The sequence below is a fragment of the Lonchura striata genome, chromosome 1 (genome assembly GCF_050655825.1).
Source record: "Lonchura striata isolate lonStrDom1 chromosome 1, ASM5065582v1, whole genome shotgun sequence".
NCBI classification, from domain to species: Eukaryota; Metazoa; Chordata; class Aves; order Passeriformes; family Estrildidae; genus Lonchura; species Lonchura striata.
Window position 1 is genome coordinate 81,983,709 of NC_140703.1, and position 25,182 is coordinate 82,008,890.

Consider the following 25,182-nt stretch of genomic DNA (forward strand, 5'->3'; position numbering starts at 1 on the left):
AAAAGTGACTGTGACTTTGTTTCTGCCAATAATGATTTCTCTAAAGATATTTCTAGTTCTTGAGTTTGTTTTAGGAGAATCTTTTACTCTCATGCCAGTGCCCAAGCCTCAAACGTATATTGTCACAGAAGAAAAACACAGGAATTTCTAGATAATGTCCATTCTTTTCAAGCCTTGTCCAGAAAAGTAAAAAGTGAAACAAACAAGAAGGAAACAAAAATGTCTCCAAAATACCACATTCACTTACTTTTAATTTTCCTACCTCTTATCTGTAGCAGTCACTTGACAAGTCCTATTGAAATAGGAGAGAATCTTAGAATAAAAGTGCCAGAACTACTAAGCATGTTATAGAGTTAAGAGAAGGAATCAAAATACAGCTGGTGAGGAATTTGCTTATGTTTCATCACAGAAGTCTGGAAAATAGTCTTCATTGTCTATGACCACACTATTATAAACCTGTGATTGTCTCACATGCTATCTTTACCAAAATTTCTATTTCATTCAGCATATATATAAAGCTCAGAACAATAAAAAAGAGGTGAATGTCATTGCTTATCACATGACAGAAGATTACAGAAAATACTGTTTCTGTGGTATTACTGAGAAAGGAAAAATTGTAGCATTATCTTGAAAGCATCCAGCTTTCAAGATAATGTCTGGGAATTTAATGCGTTTGTTAGCTATTTGCAGGAGATACTTTGGTCTTTGTTTCTACTTTTGGATTCTTAAGATCAACCTTTCTATCATTGTGAAGTCCTGAAACCCTTACACAAAGTAAAATGTCTACATTTGCTTTATGACTCTGGACAATAACACAGTTTTGATCAGTAATACCTTGAGGAAAAGCAGAATTTTTTCTATGGTCAATATTTAAGGTTGGAGAATTCCTATGGAAGATCAAAGTGAGATTATTATGCAAGCTCATACTAAAATGGTCTTTTTATTCTACTATTTCCCAGAGTTCATTCAAGACAGAAGGAAGAATGGCAGTGAGGGAACATCAATACAGGGTTAAGAATATAATTGAACAACTGCATAATTGAACTTACTTCTACTTAAATGACCTGTGAAGAGAAGTCTATTGCAATGCAGCATATAAGTAGCATGCTTTTTTTATTTTCACCCTTCCTGAATCATTTGTATACAGAAAGCAGCTTACTCTAAGATGTGTTAGAAAAATTAATAAAGGAAACTAAAGGGGACAGGGTATTAGAGGAAAAAAAGAAAATACAAGGTCATGGAAGATTTACCTAGCTGGTATGAGATCAATATAATTTTTGTAACTCATTATCTTGACCCCAAAATACGGTATAAAAATCAACAAGGTATTGAAGTAACTACACCTTCCTCAGCAAGATTTATGAGGCAAAGGGGAAAGAGAAGAAGCTAGCTCCTATATCACCAAAGATATCAAATCTTCATTAATGTTGTGAAAACAAGATAATTTATATTTATTTTCAGTGAGCTAGAAAAATTCAATAGATGCATAAGCTCAGCAATATATGTTTGCTGTAACATCATGCACAGCATATAATTTTTAAGTGTTATTTTCCCCCACCAGATATAATTAATGCATCCTGATTTAGGCACAGTGGTAGAATTTTAAATTTCTTTATTCTGCATTTGTAGCTGACCTTTACTCATTTCTTTCAAAACTAGCTGCGTCCACAAGACCTGTTTTTGCAATATCTGTGAAAACTGAACGAGCACTCCAGAAAGTAATGAAGGTGGGAAAAGAGACAGAGACCAAATTAAAGACCTTGAGGTTACAGGTCACAAGAAATATGGATATATTTATACATATAAGGCTGTTAAAAAGAGGTCACAAGAAATATGGATATATTTATACATATAAGGCTGTTAAAAAGAGATCTAGGTTTATTAAGAAAAAATTATCAGAAATATCATACGAGTAATTATGGAAAAAAATCTACTTCATGTATTTTGCAAAAGGATTATCAACATCTCTAAGGAAAATCTTTGCATTTGAAGATCCATGCAATGCACACATTTACATAACTTAGTTATTCCTTTCCAGATATATCCAGAATTTACCTACATTTTTATTCTTATATGAAATATTATTCCTGTGTCATTCTTGAAGAAGTGACTCTGGAATTATGAAACATTTTCTATGCTTCCTTCACTCTCCAGTCATCTTGTCATTCAGTTGCACTGTAAGTAGAAAGGAGAGTAGAACAGAAAGGTGATACAGAATATTCCATTAAACACCAGACCTACATTTTATGGGATCAAGAAGGGAAGACAATTTAATGAACTAGAAGATTTCAATTGTCCCATATACAATTCTATTTTTCCCAAGAGGAAACTATGAGCTCAAAAAATGTTTGTTTTTTTTTTTTTCTCAGTTGCTGTAATATACTATTTTCAGCCTCTAAAATACTGAAATCTACAGTAGACTGTCCTCTGACATTATTTTCTCCTTTTCTGTAGACAATAACTAAATGTGTGACATAGAGGAAAGGCAAAAGTATTATTTTAATGACATCACAAATGAAAGATATCTGCATATCTCTCTGTGTGGGCTGCATTTTATTTGAACTTTAAGCATTCAACAAGTGGTTAAACCATTATGATTTTATGCATAGATATCCAAAGGAATTCTTGCTAACTTCCAGTCTTGATGATTTGTCTAATTCATCTTATTGACTTATCTTACCTAAGAGGAATTTTCTGTTGCATAATTTTGACCTCACTTAACTCAAAATGTATTTTTCAAGTACAGACAAAAAAAAAACCCTAGTAGAACTTTTTCAAATGTACAGCATAATTCTGCAAATTTGGTGTATTTCAAAGACAAACCCTATATACTGAGAATACTTTATTAGATGAGTCACATTAAACAAATTGTGAGCTAAAATTCAAAGTCAAACAATTATATTTTTTTTTCCATATTATATTTGTGAGTCCTGGTAATACAAGAGATGTAGTAGAGTCACCATCCCTGGAAGTGTCCAAAAAATAACTGGACAAGGCACTTTTTGACGTGGTTTAATGGGCATAGTGCTATTACATCAGAGCTTGGACCGGATGATCCTGGAGGTCTTTTCCAACCTTAATGATTTCTTTTATGCTTCTTCAAAAGCAGCAATTAATTCACGGATTCACACAATGACCTTTTCTAGTTTATTTAATGTGTATATTTGAGGTCTGCATAACTGATAAAAAGACAGAATAAGATTTTGGCATGTGACAAAGCAGGTTTCTGTCTAATCTAAAGTCATGATTTTATCAACAGTGAAGAAAAATTTTGCTAAGATTGCTATTTTTAAATCTGGAAATCCTTTTAAACTGGATTTTTAAAAAATACTTTTAAGTCAGCTTTTTAGACTTTTGATTACATCCTTCCTGCTGATGTTAAGCTGTTTTCAGGTTGCACACATAAAAGTAAGCATGCCAAGAAATCTCAGATTTGGTGTAGAGTGAAAACTGTGACATAAATTGCTGAGTGGTGATGCACCACATGTGGAAGGGTTAGCAAAAGAAAGGGAGAAAATATTATTATTTGGTGGCTTTCTCAAACACCAAACTAACAATGTGTATACATGATTCTACCCTCTCCTTTTCCTATTGAGTGTTACTTTTTGTTTCATAGCAAACTGAAACCAGCCTGTGTTCTGACCTAAAGCAATGTGTAAATTAAAGTATTTTGGATGAGGGTCAGGAAAAAAGTAACAATTTTCCTAACATTTCTACCCAAGTATCTTCAGAAAGAGTAAAGTGATTAACTGATGAAAGCCTTTTGACACATATTAGTTGTTGCTGAAGTATTAAGAATAGGCCACCACACAAGAAACTCCCTACCTCTCTGCATGTGTTTGAGACACTTGAACACCATGTAGCTGTTAAAGTGCCAAACCACAGGTAATTCTTTTGTCTTTTTAGGAAGATATAGAAATTGGGTTTTGTTTTTGTGGTTTTTTGGTTTGGGTTTTTTGGTGCTTTTTGTTGTCTTTTTTAATGATTATTTACTAGCAAAAGGTAAATATTAGAGGTTCTTTGATTGTAAAATAACAAAGAGTTCACCTATGACATGCAAATTCCTGAATTTCAAATTAAATGAGGGGATTTAATTTCAAAGTTCCTAAATATTGTGGCAGCACAACTTTCAAGCCAAGAGAGAAAACCAAGAACATTTGAATAGGTCTTCTGAGTTTCAGTGCAGTGAAGTCCAAAAATTTTGAATTTTCATTTTTCTTTATTGAAAATCTTTGCCCTAATTCATTATAAACTTATCTATATTCCATTTTGAAAGTTCCATTTTCTTTCTAACGCTCATAAAACCTTTCTACTACCTACAAAGGGAAAGAATGGACCCTGTAATCAACTTATAATCCACCATATCTTTAAGATAAATTGATCTTAAAGTGGTAAATATTCCTTCTATTTTTAAAAGCAGCTTAATAGTACACTTCTGAAAAGCAGAATTTATATTTGGTTATAATGTCAATACGTGCATTTTGAATTATTAGCTTATTAGTGGAATAAAGTTAGCATTGATTTAAAATACCAATTTATTAGCTGAGGAGAAAAATAATGCTGGGAAAATTAATGATGGAAGAAACATTCAGGGTATATGTAAGCTGGGGTTATAAAAACATAGCAAAAATTAATAGGTCTGATTGCTTTTTCTTAGTTGAGCTCTCTGTGTGGGTTCTCAGTGGGATTCTGAGCAGTTGTTATGAGTATGTTTAAGTTTTGGGATTTTATTCATTGACAAAGTGAACAGTGAAGATCTGTATGACAAGCAAAAGAATCAGGGTATAGAGAATTTTACTTGCAGGAAGGTAGCCAATAACTATTTGTGCATTATATGGTGTATTTTTCTGATTTGGTAAGAAGAGGAACACTTCTATTAAGTTCACCCTTACATACAGTAGGATTTTTAAAATAAGAGATATATCAAATAGTGAGCAGAAAATGGTTATATTAACTTATACCAAGCATAGTTCTGTAATTCTTTGTGAGCTTCATTTTGTGTTTCTTATTTACCAGACTTGTATTTTTAAAAAATCAATGTATCTAAGTAATTAAATTCATAGAAAAATAAAACTATATGAAAAGTTAATTAAATTGTGATACTTTGAAGAATATACTGTGCTTATATCTCCTTACTTGAAGATATTAATTCAAAATACTGGCATTTCATAGACCATCAGACAGGTCTAAACAATACTTCCAAATGTAGAGTATATTCAGTAAAGCTACCCAGACTGTTACTGAAGCTCACATTTATCACCAACTGAAGCTTCTTTTCTAGTTAATGAATCATCCACAATCTGATTTTTTTCCCCCACAGGAACAGGTCTGATACTTTTAGGGTATGTCCAGAACAGTTTCAACAAGAAATGTTGAAGAATAATAGTGCTTTGACTTTTAGTGTAGGAGTGTAATATACACAGTTTAGAATGGCTTGTTCTCTTTAATTTTGGAGTGTACAAAATACGTTCAATAACATGGACAATAAAATCATATTTGAAAACATGAAGTTAAATTTAATACATGAGTTTGACTTCTACTGTTCTCCTTTCTGGTTACAGCCAAATTTTATGGGATCTTGCGAATCTGACACTGATTTCTGAATGTGCAGTGTCTCAATACATTGCCACTACTGGAAGCTTAGGTCAAATAGCTTTCAAAACATGATTTGTGAGAGATTACAACCACTATAGCTGCACAATAGACTGTTTCATCTGACTACTCATCTATGAGTTTTGATAGCTGTCTTTAAATTATGGTCCCTAAGTTTGGGCAATTGCATGAATACTTTCTTTCTTTCTTTCTTTCTTTCTTTCTTTCTTTCTTTCTTTCTTTCTTTCTTTCTTTCTTTCTTTCTTTCTTTCTTTCTTTCTTTCTTTCTTTCTTTCTTTCTTTCTTTCTTTCTTTCTTTCTTTCTTTCTTCCTTCCTTCCTTCCTTCCTTCCTTCCTTCCTTCCTTCCTTCCTTCCTTCCTTCCTTCCTTCCTTCCTTCCTTCCTTCCTTCCTTCCTTCCTTCCTTCCTTCCTTCCTTCCTTCCTTCCTTCCTTCCTTCCTTCCTTCCTTTCTTCCTTTCTTTCTTTCTTTCTTTCTTTCTTTCTTTCTTTCTTTCTTTCTTTCTTTCTTTCTTTCTTTCTTTCTTTTAGAGCAGGGAGAATTTTTCGTTCTTCATTTTTGACATTGAAATGCAGTATTTCAAAATGCAAAACTACATTGAAGACCTGATGGCCCCAAAGTTTAATTGAAGCCTCCTGAAGTCATCTCAAATGACAAGTTGGCCTCTTTGCACAGAATAATAAAATCAATACTTTAAAAAAAGAATGTACTGTACTTTATTCTGGAAAGTACATTCTGGAACTTTTTCCAAGTAAAGTTTATAAAAAATAAATGTTAGATAACCTTTTTGAGGAAAGGAGTCCAAGGGTATATGTACCAAACCCTTCTTTCTAAGTGTGTCACTTGACAGGCTGTGCTCTCTAGTTGGCTAAAAGGTGTTTTAATTAGAGAAGTAAAGAGTTTAGTAGGAAAGAAAAGATGTATGGATGAAAAAGCTGAATCTATTTCACAGTTTATTTTGGGAAGTGTGCCCAGTTCAATGTTGAGGTAAAGTTAGGCAAGCGTGAAAAAATAGTAGTTTGAAATAGTTTTTGTACATGAATAAAAAGTTAAGCATTGTAGATTTGTCTTTCATCACACTTAAGACCAGCATGTCCCAGTAAAAACTTCCTGTGCATCCTTGGAGAAATATAGGGATGCTATATATATGCTGACAACCTGTCACTAGAGGGGCCCCATAGAGCTCTGACTTAGGCCCTGTGCTCTTCAACAACTTCAGAAAGAACTTTAAAGTAGGACCTGAAGGACTAGACCAGTTTGCTTATGATAAAAAATTGAGAGAAGCTCAAAGACCAAAAGGCCTTCCAGAGAGACCTTTATAAATTACAGGGCTGGGAAATCACTAATTGTAGAAGCTTAACTAGGGCAAGTGGAGAATTAATATCAACAAATTAAAACCCATCTATTTTTGTGGTGAGGTTGTAATCTTCACTTTTGTTTTAGATGGTTTGGCAGAAGCACAAGTAATGTAATTTTGTGCACCTGTACCAGTTACATCTCTTCTGCTGAATGAAGGGATATAGACAGGGTGAGGCTTTAAAGTGTATTTTGAGCATGTCTGACAAAGATTTTAACATTACTGCTTATCCAAGTTAATCGGTTGATTGTTCGTATAACTGAAATAACTCTTGGCATAATTTATTCCAAGGCTATATACTATGCAAATTTAAAATACCCTGATGAGTGACTTAATGAAGTATCGTTTTTAAAAGAATAAGATTTATCTAATTTTAGCTTAACCTGAAATTAAACTTCACTCTTACCTAACTCATACAGGAGATATTCCATTTTTAACCATTGTATTCAGAAAAATTAGACAGCATTGTTTGTAAAGCTTTAAAAACTTCAAATCCACCATCTTATATTAGAAATGTTTTTAACTGAACTACTGGAGTCAAATGGATCACTCTAGTATTTCCTCATTAAAAGCAGCCTTCTGTTTATCCAAACTTTTATGAATAAGGAAGCAGCTTCATTCACATTTCCCAGATAATCCTTCCTTAATGTGCATATTATATTAGTGTATGGCATTTCCTGGATATTTGACTTATATTCATGAACATAAAAGGGGAAAAGGAAACATAGCCACAGGAGAGGATAGAGCTTGGGGTACTATTGACAAAATTATCTAGAGCAGGCACAGAAGAAAATTAAAGGTGAAAGAAAGGAGACCGGAAAGAAAAACAAAAATAAAAACATGTCTGAGATATGAGAGACTGAAACAGAAGGAAGAAAGAGAATAATTAAATCTAAGCCTGAGAGGAGGAATACCACATGTCTGGGATGAAAAAGACGATAGCAAATATAACCTGAAAGGCAAGAAAAGAGATTTATATGTCTGGGAAAAAGAAAAACTACATGAAAGAAGATAAGGTTTAGGATCAGTAGATTCAAGTTTTGTTATTCCAATCCCTGCATTTAGTTCTTTGGCAGATTTCCCATAATAGTGTTCATCTGAGAAAAAAAAAAAGAATAGCTTTATGAAATTTTAAGGAGTTGACTCATTACATTTTATATCATTGAAAAGTATACTGCTTAAGAGTATACTCTCTATATTTTCTTGGTGGTCCAACAAAAAAATTTTCAGAAAATTCAGTAAAGTGACAATTCCCATGAATATATTATTCTAGGTTTATAGGAAATTAAGGGAGAATGTTTTTAGTGAGATCATTATTTTCATTGAATGAAAATTCAAACCTTTAAGACTTTCATTGTTCCATTTTTTATTAGTGTTGATGATATATTCAACCAGAATTTTTAAGTCAGTAGATTGTTCATACTCTAAAGAATCAAAAAAGTTTTTAGCTGGTGTTTGTTTGCCCAAAGATAGTTTGAAAATGCATCAATTTTATTATCACCAGTTACAGTTTGCCATTTAACTTAGAGGAAGGAGTTCTGTCAGTGAAAAGAAAAATCATGTTTACAGATTTGTCACCTGGTAGTCACTTTCTTCTGAATGGAAGAAGTAATAAACAAGGAATTAGTTTTTATTAACATCTAAACAGCACCTGGATCTTTTATTGGATTTTTCTTTATTCTTGAATGGATCAATTTAGTTTAAAAGAAAAACAGCAGAGAAAAACAAAAATACTCAGAAAAATGGCATAAGACAAATCACCCTACTGCAAGCCACATCAACATAAAAAAGTGAGAAAAACCAAAAAGATTATCTAAGCAACTACACAAGGGTCAGCCTTACTTCTGTCCCTGGAAGAATGTGAAGTAACTTTTTTGAAAGCCCTGTGAATTTTCACACATGCTTCTGAACATTTCAAGGAGACAAAGGTTATTGGAAGTAGTCAATAAGGATTTTCCAGGGATAAATCATGCCTGCTCAACCATTTGCCTTTTATAATAAAATGAATGTTTTTGTGGACAAGGGGAGAGTACTAGGTGTCATTTATCTCATCTTTAGCAAGGTTTTTGACACTGTCTTCCATAATATTCTTGAACCCAAGCCAAGATATTGCAGTCTGGATGAGTGGATAATGAATCTGTAAAAGAGTTGTTTGGAAGACTGGGCACAGAGGACTGTGATTAATGGACGGTACTCTGGCAGGTAGCCAGTGACAAGTGCAGTACTGCACAGGTCTCTCCCATGACTTCTCCTGCTTGACATCATGACCAACAGCAACAGAAAACACTCTCATCAAGTTTGCAGATGATGTGACACTGAGGGAACCAGTCAATGTGCTTGAGAGCTGAGCTGTCTCACAGGGGGACCTACACAAAAGGGGAGAAATGGACACACATGAACCTTATCAAATTTAACAAGGACAAATGCAAAGTCCTACTCCTTTAAAAGAATAGTCCTCTGCAGTGATATGCACTGGGAACTTCCTGGCTGAGGAAAACCTCTGGAGAAAGGAGCTGGGTGTCCTGATGAAAAGCAAGGTGAACCTGAACCAAAGAGGGAGACAAGAGCATCCAGGGCTACTCCAGGAGAAGCTGGGAAAACTAAGAAAAATATAATCTCCTTTTAGCCAGCATTCATTAGACATCTGTGCCTAGCTATGGACCTCCAGTACAGAAAGGACTGACAAATTTCAGTGTGTTCAGTAGCAGCCATCAGGGTGATTTGAATCTGGAATGATGGTTTCATGCAGAGAAACTGGTGTCTTTCAGGCAGAGCTGGAGGTGGCTTTGAGGACATTTCACAGCTACCCCAGGTTCTACAGGGAGATGATCAAGGAGATGCAACCAGGCTTTTCATAGTGGTGCATGGTGAAAGGGACCTAACTTAAAAAAAGAAGTTTTCAATTGGATACGAGATGATGAGCTTTTTCCTCAGGAAAACAATAATTGTAACAACCCGCCCAGACAGGCACTCTCCATTCCTGGAGGTTTTGGATAAAGCCCTGAGGAACTTGTTTGGGCCAGCACTGATGGCTGCTACTGAACTCCCTGAAATTTTGTCAGTCCTTTCTGTACTGGAGGTCGATAGCTATATGTTGACTTGTAATATTTATGGGGCTTCATATGACACTTCACTATTACATCACTTCATATGAACTAAGCCTAATGAGCCTTCCCAGTTTTATTTTTTATTTTGGTCGTTGCTATTGTGAAAGCCATACTAAAACTATATATATTTGATATATAGGTATCAATAGTCCATATTTGATACTTTACCATATCAAAGATGTAATTTTTCTCATCAGCTCCTGTATAGACACAGAAAATATTTTGTATTCTAAGCATGGAAAGCAAATTATGGTCTCAGATACCACTCTGTGGTGTCCAGGCAGAAGCACTGGCCCTGCCATGGTGTTGTCTAGCCCTCTCACGTCCTTATCTCCTGGGTGCACAAGCAGACTCTAGTTCCACAGTATGGCATATGCAGTTTCTCATCTCTCATCTGATCTTCCCACATGGGGTTTTAAGACTCTACTTTCTGGAAGCATAAATTTTCCTTAAGAAAGCTCCACAAACAAAAAACAAGCAAACAAGCAAAAAAACCCCACTGAAGTCCCAGAGTGGCTTATAGAGAAATACAGTTGCGTTTATAATGGTAATGCATGATTTAAACCTGACAGCTTGCATTTTTGCTGCAATGTCCCTTTGGGCACCTTATATGATCAAATTCTGTTTTTGTTATCAGTTGTCTCCCCATCACAAAGACTCATTATCCTTAGTCTTTCACTAATTAATCTTGAAGTTTCCTTATGGTTTTTCTGTTTAGGTTCATTTCACTGGTCCTTGCCACACACTCATTTTCACGCCCCCTGGAGAGTGTTGTCCTTTATTTAAGAACAGATGAAGTAAACTATGAAGGGAGTATGTTTCAGATTCATACTAATTGACAATAAATAGCCCTTGGGACTCAGATGCCACAGCTGCCCCCTATTAGATCATTATTCAGATTATCAAGTTAAAATAATCCTTTCTGAAAACTCCACTGTACTGGGATACAAAGAAAAACTATCAGGCAGATCCTGAAAGCCTCCAGGGTGAGTGATGTCTAGAGTCTGCAGTGAAAAATGGGCCAAATGACAGCTAATTTAGTATGGTCTGTTGATGGACCTAATATTCATTGCTTCTGTTATTTTACAGGGAAGTGCAGCCAAATGTTTGCAGCTGACTGACCATCAGCTTTAGTTCAGCAGGTCAAGGTGCACAGAGATGTGAAGCTCCCTATCATATCAATACTCTCTCTCCTGTGTATATTTTCTGAATTATGGGATATTAAAGTCAGGCATGCATGAATCTACAATATAGAGGCTAGAGACCTTAATGAAGGGGAGGGGCTTAGATCAAATATTTTATCAGGCTAGTCTCTTGAGAGCTGTTTTATGTTAAGTGATTTTTGAGCTAAGTGGTTTCAGGCTATGATTTGTGGAAGAGGAATATATGTTAGACGAAAATACTTTGTTCCTTCTCTGGTCTAATTCTTAATATCTCTAGAGAACTTTTATTGCCATTAGGTAATTGGTGTGGAAGATCCTTAAGAAAATAGAGTTTTTTCTGATCTTCAAGTGCTAGGATTCTTGCAGATACACTATATGTATTCTCACTCAGTTGTAGCTCTCCTCAGTTAACTAAACCTAAATAACTAAATCTCAATGTAATATCACAGTTTTGAATTTTGGTACTGCAACCCCTCAAAGGTATTCCAACATTCAGTTCCTGATTTTGAATCTGGGCTCTCAGATACATTATCACTTGTTTTCTCAAAGCACTGGTTTGAGAACAAAACACTGGAAATTAGAATATCCATTTCTCACCTTGGAACTACACTGCACACCCTGAGCAAAGATTTTGAAATCTTTGAACTTTATGTCTAGGTTCAGGCGCTTTTAAATTTATCATTAGTGTGTTTAAGAAATTTTGGATGATGCCTGCTTTTCAAATTGGATGTGAAATTCTCTTTGTAGCTACAATAACCTGACCATTCAGTCAAAGGATAGAAAGAGGTACAAAGACAATATAAATTCTGGCTCTCACAGAGGACTTCACAAAAGTAGAATCAAGTTCTATAATTTGTTAATTTCATGGATTTTTAAGTTAAGTTATAGGCTGTTATTTGTCCTTGTGTTTTTGTGCAAGACGGCCCTGAAGACACATGCAGACAGCTTTTTCCGTTCCCATTTCAAGTGTTCAAAGCTAAATTCCTCCCCAGATGTAGCCTAGTACTGTAGAAGTAGATACGGCTGCAGATTGTGGAGAGTAATAAAGTCCAAAACCCATTTCTCTTGGCTACTGTTAGTAATGAGATTAATTGCCTGCATTTTTTCTGTCAACCCAACATGCAAAACATTGGGTTTTATTGCTTGAGTGATAAATGTGTAATCATTAGGAGTGGGAAAAACAGGCAGATTCTTCAGGATACATTTGCTGTATTTCTGTTGATGACTCAAAGTCCTCAAAGTAGCTTGGGTACAGTTTTGTTTATCAAAGGTCTTTTGAGTTACTAATTACTAGTATTGGGTGGTTGTAGTAGTTCTTATTACGATTTCATTGATCATGTCTAAACATTATCGGAACTGCTAAAATACCTCAAAAGGTTGAAAGCAAAATATATGCATGTGAACAATGAAGAAGAAAATTACAAAATGTATTCCTGTATAACAAATTTTCCTAGTATATTTTCCCTTTTATCATAGATGTCATACTGACAAGAAAAAACCAAAAACCATCACAAAATTTTCTCACTGCAGAAAAAAAACAAACCAAAACAAAAAAAAATCCCACCAAAAAACCAAAAAAACCCCAAACCAAACCAAAACAAAATCAACAAAAAGCCCAACCAACCAACCAACCAAAAAACCCCCAAAAACAAACAAAAACCCAACCAGAAAAAAAACAAACACAACAAAACCAAAACCAAAACCAAAAAACAAAAACAAAAACAAAAACAAAAACCAAAAACTCAAACAATTTGGGTTTTTTCCAGAATTACTGGAAAATAAAACAATATGAGTTAATAGAAAGTATTACCCATTAAAAAAACACTGTTCAATTTCTGGAAGGTTTTTCTTATTTTATTAATTTTAGTAGCAATTTTAACATAATTTGCAAATATATTTCAGTAAAAGAAACTGCTTATTCTCTGCTGAATTACATTCTCTAGAATGTCTATAGATGGGAATATTTTAAAGAGGGTGTTTTCAGATTTCACTGGGGAACCTTTCAGTATTTGAGAGTTGCTGATGCTGGATGAACATGGAAAGCACTGAGGGAGTTCTTAAAATAGTATTTTCTATCCTTTATAATAATTGTTCTCAGGAACATCAAAGAATCATAGAATCATGAAGGTTGCAAAAGATGCCCAAGATCATGTTTTCCAACCTTTGACTGAATACCACCATACCAACTGACCCATAGCACTAAATGCCATGTCCAGTCATTTCTAGAACACTTCCAGGGATGTTGACTCCACAACCTCCCTGGGCAGCCAGGGAGTGCAAAAGGAGAAATATTTGCCAGTTACAATCAGATATAATACAGACATTTTAATTGTTTTAATTGTTGATTTTTAAAAATTACTTAGTAAGACCAATAGCTGTATCTTAAATAATCCATTTCAATGTATAATAATTGCAGTGTATGAGTCACAGCTTAGTGATGCTGGCTGTTATTTCAGGCCACTTATGATTAGTTACAATTATTATTTTTAATTAAAATGGTTTACTTGGTAGCTGTGTTTTTGAGATCAGTCTGGAGCCTGCAAAGAGCTGAAAATTCAGAAATGGTAGAGGTCACCCTCCCCAGAACAGAACTTAAAACCAATTAATTTGTGACTGCTCAGCATGACTTAATTGATCCTGAATTTCACTGTTAAAAATTAAATACATAAGTTTGGGGTTGAAAATTCAGGTCGACCTTCTTTGTCAGTTCCAGCATGACATCTTTTAGTATCTCATGTAACCACTTGCTCTTTACATTTGTTTCAGCTCTTAGAGAAAAAAAAAAAAGTTGTTTTTCTTTCTTTTTTTTTAAGAACAAAGCCAAATTTTATGCAGTTTCATATATTTAACTTATTTGTTTTCCTTACTTAATTTACAACTTCTGTATGAAGACTTACAGTTTAAAAAATAGTATCTGTGTCTAGATTGGCATTATATTATCTGTGACTCACTGGAGATGGTTCCATTTCTGGAGCAGACACAGCTAGAAGTGATGTCTAGCAAAATATAAACCAGTCTAGCATGAAGGAAAGCATGCTTTTTCTTGCAAAGTATACTGACAAAAACACAACTCTGCATCAATTTTGTCTGAATACTTGTGCCCTTTACATTATCTAAAATCTTAACTGCAGTAGTCATTACATTATTAATATATGTAACAAACATCAGTTTTTCCTAATGGGAAAAAAAAAAAAAAAACAACAAACAACCTCTTTAGAGGTTGGTTGTTTTTTCTTAAATAAGAATAGAGCCATGTCAGGCTATGAATAATCTCATAACTCCAGTTTTCTATAGGACTCTGCTATCACTTTGTGGGCAAAGACTTGAACTTTGTCTTTGCTTATTAAAATATTTGTAGGCAACTCAAAAATGCGCATCTCAAAATTTATTAATTTGGGGACTTTTTTGAAAAGCCTTCTATCTGTCCCATGCTGTAGAAATAGCTTGTTTGATTTTATATAAAAGGTCATGAATTTTCAAGCGTGCCATAGGGGAAAAGAGTTGCAGCCATTCTGGCACTATACTTGAAATAAGAAATAACTGCTATATTTTATACGAATAAGATTATAAAGAGACTTGGTTACCTTAAGCCTGGAAAGTAGTGTGACAAATAGACATGGCATTTTAAATGTTAAGACATGACAGATTTTAAACAAGAGACTTCAAGAGTTTGGCAATTACTTAGATAGATGGAAGATTTGGTTCATATCATTGTATTACATATATGTTTTTTATTGCTTCTCATCTGAACCACAGTGGATCTGAGTGAAGAATAATTTTACTAAGTGTCATAATTTAACCCCAGCCAGCAAACTAAGCCACACAGAGCTGCTTGCTCACTCCCTCTGTAGTGGAGGTAAAGTGAGAAAACTTTTGATATAAAGATTGTTGATATAAAGATAGTTTAATAGGTTAAAGTAAAAGTTACACACACATGAAAAGCAAAGTAAGAAATTTATTCACCACTTTCCAGGTGTTCAGCCATCTCAGCAAGCTGGTCTCCATCACAGTGACTTGAGAAGACAAATGTTACCACTCTTAAAGTCATTCCCTTCCCTCTTCTTTCCGCAGTTTTATATGATGAGCATAATGATGGCAGGAGATGGCATCCGGCCAGTTGGGATCAGATGTCCCACTGTCCCCTCTCCAAACTCCTTGTGCACCTCCAGCCTGCTGGGTAACATAGCAGTGGGAAAAGCAGAAAGGGCCTTGACTGTGTTCACATGCTGCTCAGCTAAAACATCTTTGTATTACCTTCACTGTTTCCATCACAAATCCAAAACACAGTCCCACTACAGCTACTGTGAAGAAAATTAACTCTATCTCAGCCAAAACTGCATACTAAGTCCTTGCAAATAATATTACATTATACCTTATTACTCTTCATCTGTCAAAAATATGTCAATTAGTGAATTTAAAGACTTGCAGCTCCCCTTTCTGTAATTGAAAAACCCTAAAATAAAAACAAGAAAATGAGCACATGAAATGTTATAGAAATTATCTTCACAGGCCTTTTTGTAGAGAAAATTTGTTCTAACTTTGTCACGTGTCACCTTTGTCAGTCTGCTGATATATGCAGGAAATAAAATCACGGTAGGTTGATAAAAAGTCTGTTCAATAAAATTGAACTAAATAGTGTTTGGAGAGCTACATTTCTGGAATCACTTTCCTATTTTAGGTCTGACATTTGTTGCTAATGCTTGTGAACACAGGATCTCTTTGGTCCTTTAATGATTTTTGTATAGAAAATTATTGACCATGTTTGTTTTAAGGTAAGATTTTCAGAAAAGAGAAACTTAATCTCAGGGACACTGAAGCATAGTATAGTCCTGTTATATTCAAACCTGGACAATTCTTTCTAAGCTTAAAGAAATTCAACTTATTTCTGAATCTATCAAAGTACATTTATTAGGAAATTTGATTTCTCTTCATCTTTCTTTGTATTTTATACCACACATTAACACATCTGTGGGAAATATCAGAAAATGAATAAGTCTTGATGATGGAATGGCACCTGAAGTGTTTGCATGTCTCATAGACATTCAATTTTTAATGTATGCATTGAAAAATCAAGTTTAAATTTTCTTTAAATTTTCTTTAAATTTTCTTTGAAAGCTTGGTGAAAACATTTGGGAACAAATTTATTATTTTAATATTCAAATTTATTATTTTAATATTCTTACCTAAATAATACAAAATGGTTTTGCCTTCTTCAGGAAAAAAATTGTACAAATTATTAAAAAAAATACAGATATGAAGTTCTGTAAATTATTTCAGAAGCCCAAGCCAGATGTATTTGGAAACATCCTGGCTAAAGAGTCCTAAGCGCTTATTTGCCTTCTTAATTCTGTTTCATTAACATCCCCAATTTTAATTTAATCTTATGACAGCAAGCTATTTAAGGAAAATAAACTCAAAGATGGAATACACAGATCATATTATATGTTGAGGTTTCATACAACTTTAATGAGTTAAGGTAGGTAATGGTTATTAATGATTTATTATGATGATTACACTGATTATGCTTGGATAGAGTAGAACAGTGTGAAATATTTTGCTGAGTTATCATATTATGCTCTGTATGCACCACAAATTCAGGACTGGTTCTTTTATTTTCAGAAGACTTCTACAAAGTTGAGTTGTAAAGAAATCTGATAGATACATACATTTTGCTATTTACAAAACACTAATAGCAAAGGGTCTTCTCTTTTTCTTTGCTGTTTAGACAACCAACAGAAAACCTGATTTCTCAAAGTCTCCTGATGGAACTCTGAAGAAAGGAAAAAGTAAAAAAGTAAAAAAAAAGAAACACAATAAAACCACAAAAAATAGTACTGTATAAAAATTTAAAAAAAGCAAAAATTTTCTAAACCTATCTGATTTCTTAGTTATTAGTCAGTTAGAACTGTTCAAAGGCCTGTTATCAACAAAGATTTTTTGGCAGATATTTCCTTAAAACCACTATCATAAATGCATATAATTCATCAGATCATGATAAAGAGTCTGAACCATGGTGTATAAATCATTTTCCTAGTAATTTTACTTCTTGCTTACTGGTGTGATTTTTGAATTACATAGTTTATTCTGAACATAGTGGCTGAGAATGGAAGAGACAGAAAAGAAAAACATTTATCTTCTACAGATAAATGATGAATGTGAAAATAAGCAAGTGCTTTTTAAAAAAATTATTTGTTGCTGGAGTTCTAAAACAAACCAAGCCATATTAATTCTTTGATTTATGAATGAATGAATAAATAAATAAATAATATGTAGAAAATATAAATAAGCAACATAAATAAGCAAAAATTAATTTCCTGTTTCATTTATTAGAACAGAGTGAGCCTTAACAAATTGGGTTATGGTTAAATTTGGGTGTATATTTGAGTATTCCGTGGTATTTAATATTTGCTTTTGGAGAGGTATCTTAGACCACATTAGGGCTACATCTCGTCTGAAGGCCTAAAAGGGTTTCCACATATGATAAGACCAATTGTTTGCCTTGAACCTTCCCCAACTCCTTATTACAAGACTGAAGCCCACTTTTTTAATATCACATAGCTGGGTTTCATGGAAAAATATCTTGTAACTTGTCCCTGACATGTTTAAGACAGGTCCTTAATCTTGATGATCGGGGAACACACATCCTGGGATGAGTGTGTCTTTTTTATACAGATCAGTTCAGACCAGGTCTGTATATATAGAGGTCTTATTTTCAGATTCTAGATGTCAAATATTAATTATGGGGAAAATGGGAAGAGAGAATGCACAATCCAAAACCAAATTAATGGATTAAAATTAAATGCACATTTTTACATTTTCTGATCACTATTTCATCATTTTGCAAACTCAGAAGAAAAAACACAGTGTAATTTATTTCATTAAGCCATTTCTTTACAAGTTAAAGAGAAGGCCAAAGAAGTCTAGAATAAAATTTAGGAAAAATAGTTAACCTTCACTAATGTCACATCTCACAATATGAGGACAGTTATGCTTTTTTTGTTTGTTTCTGTGTTGATAAGCTGCTCTAATATTTGAGAGAAACTGGTACAATCATAATTAAGCAAGTTATTTGATCATGAAAAGTATTATGAGTTTAAGCTGTAGTTTTGTTTTCTGGGAAACCTGAACAGAGTGTTCCCTTACTTGGCATTAAAAAGCTTTTTAACTTGGTTTCCTAAGAACGTAAGTTTACGTGAAGGCTGAGTTGTTCTTACCTGCCTGTCAATTCTCACATGAAAACTGAACCCATCCCCTGTATAGTGTGACAGAAGGGTAAAATACAGGAAAATAATAAGTTGGCCAAACTGAATTAAACCCTAAATTTTCATAAAAATTCAGGGCTTGGTGGCAGATGGAGCATCAAAGTAGAGAAGGTGGTGAAGAAAAATTTGATTCTGGGCCTGTGACTTTTCTGTTCTGTTAGACTTGCTGTGATTTTTGGTCTGGTGGGGCCATAAAGAGAGTTCAGGGTAAAGCAAATGTAACAGAAAACTTGTCTTCCTACTAAATATCTTTAGAGAATAGACTTTTTAAGATAGAATTGAAAGCTTCCCCAAATATTACAGTAAGCCTTTTATTTATTCTTTATGATTTAAAAACAGTAGCCAGCCTCATCATTCTCCTGCCATGACAATATAAAAATAGTGAGAAATGAAAAATTCTGCACCTACAGTGTGTCTGTTACTCAAAGTATATGAAAACCAAAGATCTTCTAAACATTCCACATATATTTATATCTTGCATAATTTAGATGATTAGACAAGCATATGTGACTATAAAATATTTATTACTAATGCTATATTTTGTATTAATTCTAAATTATATGTATTTATTAATTGTTTTACTATAATGATAGAAACACATAGAAAGAAGGAATCAATAATACACCAATTTATTGAACCAGAATGAATATCTGTTTAAGTAGCATCTGCTTCTAGCTCAAATTTGTTGAAAATAATTCAGTTTAGAAGGGCTGGATTTCATAATTAAATTATAAAATATTTAAGCAGTTTATTTATAATCCGTGGTTTCTGTGAGATATTTTCACAGTCCTACATAATCCAATGTGTAGCATTACAGTCTTTGGATGATAAAATGTGGTGTCATAGTTCCCAAGACTTAAATTGTTGAATGACTATATTAAAAACAAAGGTCTACTGTAGAGTATTTAAAGAGGTCACATTAATATTCATTAAATGAATTTATTATTGTAAATTAAGTATGGTAATCTGTTACAACATACTATTAAAAGTGCCATAAAACATCCCTACAATGGTATGCTAAAATAAGATCAGTTATACATCATTAAAGCTGTGTAGTACTTTTATATTTGAATATAATTACTGAAAGACTATAATGACTATTTAAGTATAGCAGAAGTATAAGACTTCGCATATGGTACTACAACATTTTGAACTATGAAAATGGAAGTTTCTCTTCTAAGGCTGGAATTAAACAGATGATTCAAGTGACAATGACAAAAGTATTTCCAAAAATGCTGGGGAGAGACTAAAAATTTATCCCAGTTTATTTTAAACAAGACAGGATAGTGATCCTCAAAATGAAAGACGGTTGACAGTTTTGATTACACTGTAAAAATGTGTATTTTGGTTTATTCTTATTAGGCCACATGCTTATTAAGAAGAAAATAAAGTCCTAATTCTGCAATTATTCAGTTATATCTATCAACTGATATCTGTTAGTTTCTCATATTGAGGGTATATTTCTAAATTTAGCAAATACACAGAAACCTGAAAGAGACTTTTCAAAACATTAAAAAAATTCTTTTAGAAGGCTTTTGAAATCAAGCATCACTCAAAAACATTTGAATATTAAAAAACCTCACTATCTAATTAAAGCACTGTATCAGAGTATTCCTGTAAGGACAGAAATCAAAAGTGGTTGTACTTTGTCATTGCCTGGCTCACATGACTTAAACTATATGATTTTTTTTTTTAATTTAGTTTATAGGGATTGTGAGGGAGGTGAGTTAATCCTGGTCACTGGATTAAAAATAATAATATGATTATTTATTATTTTATGTGCGATCTACACTTGTCGCTTTTGCGCACCCAAAAACCTCTGTAATGTATCACTACACCCATTTCAGTGAGCAGAAGTGTCTCATAACATATAAGCAGTCCAATCTTTCCCATGAGATTTATGTCAAGCCACCAAAGCTTCCATACAAAAAATCAGCTTATTTTAGGAAATGCTGTAAGGATATTAAAAGGACAGTTACTGGAAAATGAAACTCATTATAGTGTGATTTCATGTTTGACTGTTTCACAGGAAATAAACTGGAACTTTGAATCAATGGGGTAGATCAACAAAGCACAAAAAGATAGTTGAGTATTCATATCTCATATACTTTCAAATGAACTTTCTTAAGGAAAAACAGGAAAAGAACAAGTTAATGCTGGAACTAAGCACATGGAGTTTTAAGTAAACTAAAACTTGTTTTAGTTCAATTAACAGAGTTATAATGTCCTTAAATCCTGGTTTAAGCACCTAAAATTCCTGGGATGAAGGAGAAAACTGTCAGAATCCCATTGCTGGAAAATTCTTCTTCTAAAAATCTTTGATTCTTTCAGTACAAATTGAGTGCTTAAAACACTCGTTTGTGTGTTTTAAATATTGCTACAATTTTTAGTCCCTTAGGCTCCTAATTTTCTAGAGAAATAAAAAACAACCACAAAACAGATTCAAGTTTCAGAGACATTGGTAAGGTTCAGAATAAGACAGAAATAATTACAGGAAAGGATGTGAAGGTGCTCAGGTTGAAGCAGAAATACATGGTTGTTTGTAATAAACAAATTTAATCTGGTTCACTTCACTTGGAACTCAATAGAGTTGAGTGTCTGTGCTAAGTTTTCAGAAATGATCCTCATAAAAACAAATACACAGGATCAGCTTAAGTGTTATGGTAGGAAATCTTCTGAAATATAAAGACTAAAAAGAAATTGTGTCTTTACTGTGTATAATTTTATAATTGTAATAGAATATTACATAATATTATTATAGATTGCAGTATCATACTACTTTTAAAAATATGTAGTTTTGGAATATGCCTGTTAAAATATGCACTTTTATGCCATCTAGCCTTTTAATATTTGTGGAAGTGCTATATTATTTAGATCTGTATTTTTTAAGTCTTTTTTTTTGGAGGGAAAATAAAAGCAAATACTGATGATTCTAATGTTTGAATCCTATTGAAAGTGTTAATTTGCCAGAGTAATAATTTAGGGTTTTAATTATAAGCTCAAAAAGCAGATGTAGAAGCATAGTTGGCACAACTGTAATGTTAATTTGTCCTTTAACGTTTATTGAAAGCAATATGTCCAATATGATTACAGTGTGTGTCAAATAACCCACTGCTTTATTTTTTTAATGCCTGATCAGTTAATTTACTTGATTAAGATGACTTGCCATCTGCTAAGAAATTTTTGAATGCTAAGAAAAGTTATAAAGCATATCCTTTGATTTTGTTTAATTTCCATTTACTTTCAGTTATTCTTTTAAGACCTTTCTATGGTGTTCATCATCAATTTCTTCCTGGTTCCTGCAAGGGTTATATAGTAGCTATTTCACTAAGCAGGACAAGTGAATTACAGAACCACACGGGTGTAGTTTTATCTACTGACATGAAATCAATGTCAAATACTCAGTACTGTACTACTTTGTGAGGGCATTCAAGTATTTATTTTTCTAAAAGTATGACTATTGTTTTATAATTAAAATTATATTCAATTGAAACTAGAGAGTTTATTAACCCACTTCCATTTCCTTAATTACCAAACCATAGAGTTTTGCAAATATTGCCAAAACAATGTGCAGTCAATTTAAACCTAATGAGATTACATTCTTAGTCTCTTGGCTGGGTATAATAGAGAAACAGTAAGTATGATTATGCATTTACATGCTCTCCTTGTAATCCATAAATCTCACAAGTATTTTTTTGCCAGCATTCAAAGTTCCTCTGTCCAGATCTTTTTGGCAGTGTGTCTTCATAGTCCACAAAACTCAGAGTGTTAATTCTGAAACCCTTTGATGCTGAGAATATAATTATTTTTATAAATAGACAGCTGCAGAGAAGAAAGTGACCTCAGTAAAGTAAATGTCCTAGTTTTCTCTTTTTCCTGGCAGTCTTAGGAAATATTTTTGTCTATCTGTATCCAAATTTTCAGGTTTATGTGTTTATCATCTTTGCTTGCAAGGACTTTTGCAAATCTTAAATTAGGAATTATTCAAAGATTTTTTTAAAGAGTCAAAGCTTGAGTTGAAATGTCAAATACACATCTCTCTTTCAATTAATATTGATTAGGTAATTCACTTCTGATTTTTTTACTGACTGATCTACTGATGCATGTACCAGGAATTCATGCCAACAAAAGGAAGCCACTTCATAAATTACTGACTATGGGCAATCGTATGCTTTGGAGACTGATGCTTAAAAAGTACGATGAATTTTATTAGGTCTTCTTTGGATGAGATAGACAGTTGCCTCCATGACATATTCTCCTTTTCCCCCAAGACTGCTGATGCCACTTGATAAATATGAAAGCCAAGTCAGAGATGGGTTGCCTAGAGGAAGAACAAAGAAAATTCAGGTCATTCTTCCACCAAGACCATCAAACAGACAAGTAAGTAATAATGCAGCCCAGGGCTGCAGAGGTTCTGCTCTATGAGGACCTGAAAAATTATTATAAGACAGCTCAACTCAGTCCAGTCTAGCCCTGCCCAGGGAATCCCTGATAAAGTGCTCACATAGATTTGTGTTGCAGGGTCCATGGAAAAGGAGGTCAGAGGAGCAAAGCAATTATGCATACTTAGTGTTTCCTCACTGAAACTGAATGAATATTTTATCATTGAACATTCACTGTTGAGAAAATCTGAACTTTTTCTGCTTTGGGCCATTTTCATCAAGAGGATTCATCTGAAATGAAAAAAGAATATGTTTCAATTTGCTCCATCACTTTGTAGAGCCATTTTTGTTTCAGCCTTTAGAAGTAAGGCTGAAGAAATAAAGTTAAGACTTACACAAGTGATTGTAGTGACTCTATTTAGCAGCCCAGCCATGAAAACTTGCCAGCGATATAGAGAATATGATCCCATAACTGACAATCTTTCTACCTGGAGCACTTATTCTGCACCAGCATGAACAAAAGACTATCCATTAGCACAAAAAAGCAAAAGAGATGGGGTTGTTTTGGGTAGAAATTTTGCTTAGAATTCCTTCTGTGCAAATAATTTTAATATCAAATCAGGGTGTTGGAGTCATCCTGAAAGTGACTGTCATAAACATTAAGATGTAGAGTAATTATCTCGTTGATCTAATAAGTGCTTAAAGAAATTACATGAAGAAAAGCTCTGCAAGAGATATTAAAGAGCTGATACCAAATTTATGATATTCCCATGGTTAAAGCTCTCCCTTGGGATGGGCAAGAGGTAAGTTTAGATATGGTCTTTACTGGTTTCAGAGTAAGAAGGCAACTGTAGGTCCAAAGTAGCAGACCATGTCAATATTTATGTTTCTTAATGCACAGTGATATAATACTTACATTTGAGACTGAAAGAACATGATCACAAAACATCCTCTAGCATGTTCACAGATTCTTCTCTTAGAAGATAAGAAGAATTACTTATAATGTGAGACAGAGGAAGAAACTAATCCTAGGTATCCAGAACTAATATTGTGTAACTGAAAAATACATCAACTTTTTTGTTTGCTACCAGAATTACTACTAGTATTTTTCAGGTAATGTGTTCAAATATCTTTATTTTATTGTTGCTACATATCCTATTTTTAAAACATCCCATTTCTCATTGGATAGTTTTTGTTTTCAAGTGATAGCACCAGTTTCTTAAGCCTTTGCCTTCTTTATTAATGTGAAATGAGATAATACTTTTGTCAGTTGTACTTAACAGACTGTAATTGTAAGGCTTGTGTTAGCACCTGACTATGCCTTTAATTAGGTTCATAATAACAAAGGTTGCACACCACGGCACAATTTGAAAGATGAATTCTGGGGAAGAAAGCTGTAAAAGATTTCATGTGAGTTAACAAGTATAACCTGGAATTCATATATTTAAAAAAAAAATCCCAAAATAAATCTCCAAATATTCACTAGGCAAAGATAGTATTTTTGGCTTAGTTCTCTTATATAGATCTTCAGAGAAAAAATAGTAATTGCCACACAATTATATGGGGAAGAAGGCCTTTTAAAAGAAAAAAAAAAAAGCCTTAGAAATTTTAACTTTATCAATTGATTTCAACTGAGTCTAATGAAATCCTACCACATCCACATTGTCACTACCACAACAGCCTTGCAAAACCCTGCTAAGTAAAAATGTGCCCTAGGCTAAGGCAACTTGTATTGGCCAAGGATCTCAGATCAGATGACAGAGTTGACAGCAGAGGTCTCGCACATTGATTTCAGCTGTAGATGCTTTTATATTGATAGGAAGGTAGGAAGACAACAGAAAAAAAATGGCAGCAATTAATTTGCATAAATATAATTTAAATATACCTATATTATATTCCAAAAACTGGTCAAAAATAATATTCGTATTTTTGAGTTTGAGATCTTATGAATCTTTTAATTTTATTTTTGAGAAGAGATAATTTTTTCCTGCCTTTGTGTAATGTACTGGGGGCGGGGTGGGGGGGGGGTGGAGGGGAAACACAAGAAAACTTCCCATCAAAATAGAATAAAATATGTTGGGTTTTTAAATGTATTTGTCTTTCATATGTACTTTTTTCATTATATCAAGTATGGATTTGGTGTTGTGGTGGGTTGACCCTGGTTGACCACCAGAGCTACTTTATCTCCTCAAGGAACAGAAAATATAACTTAGAGTAGAGAATTACAAGGGAAGCATAGAGATGGAAGTGAAATGTTTGCCTACCTCTATGGAAAGCTGGATACAAATTAGTGAAGTAG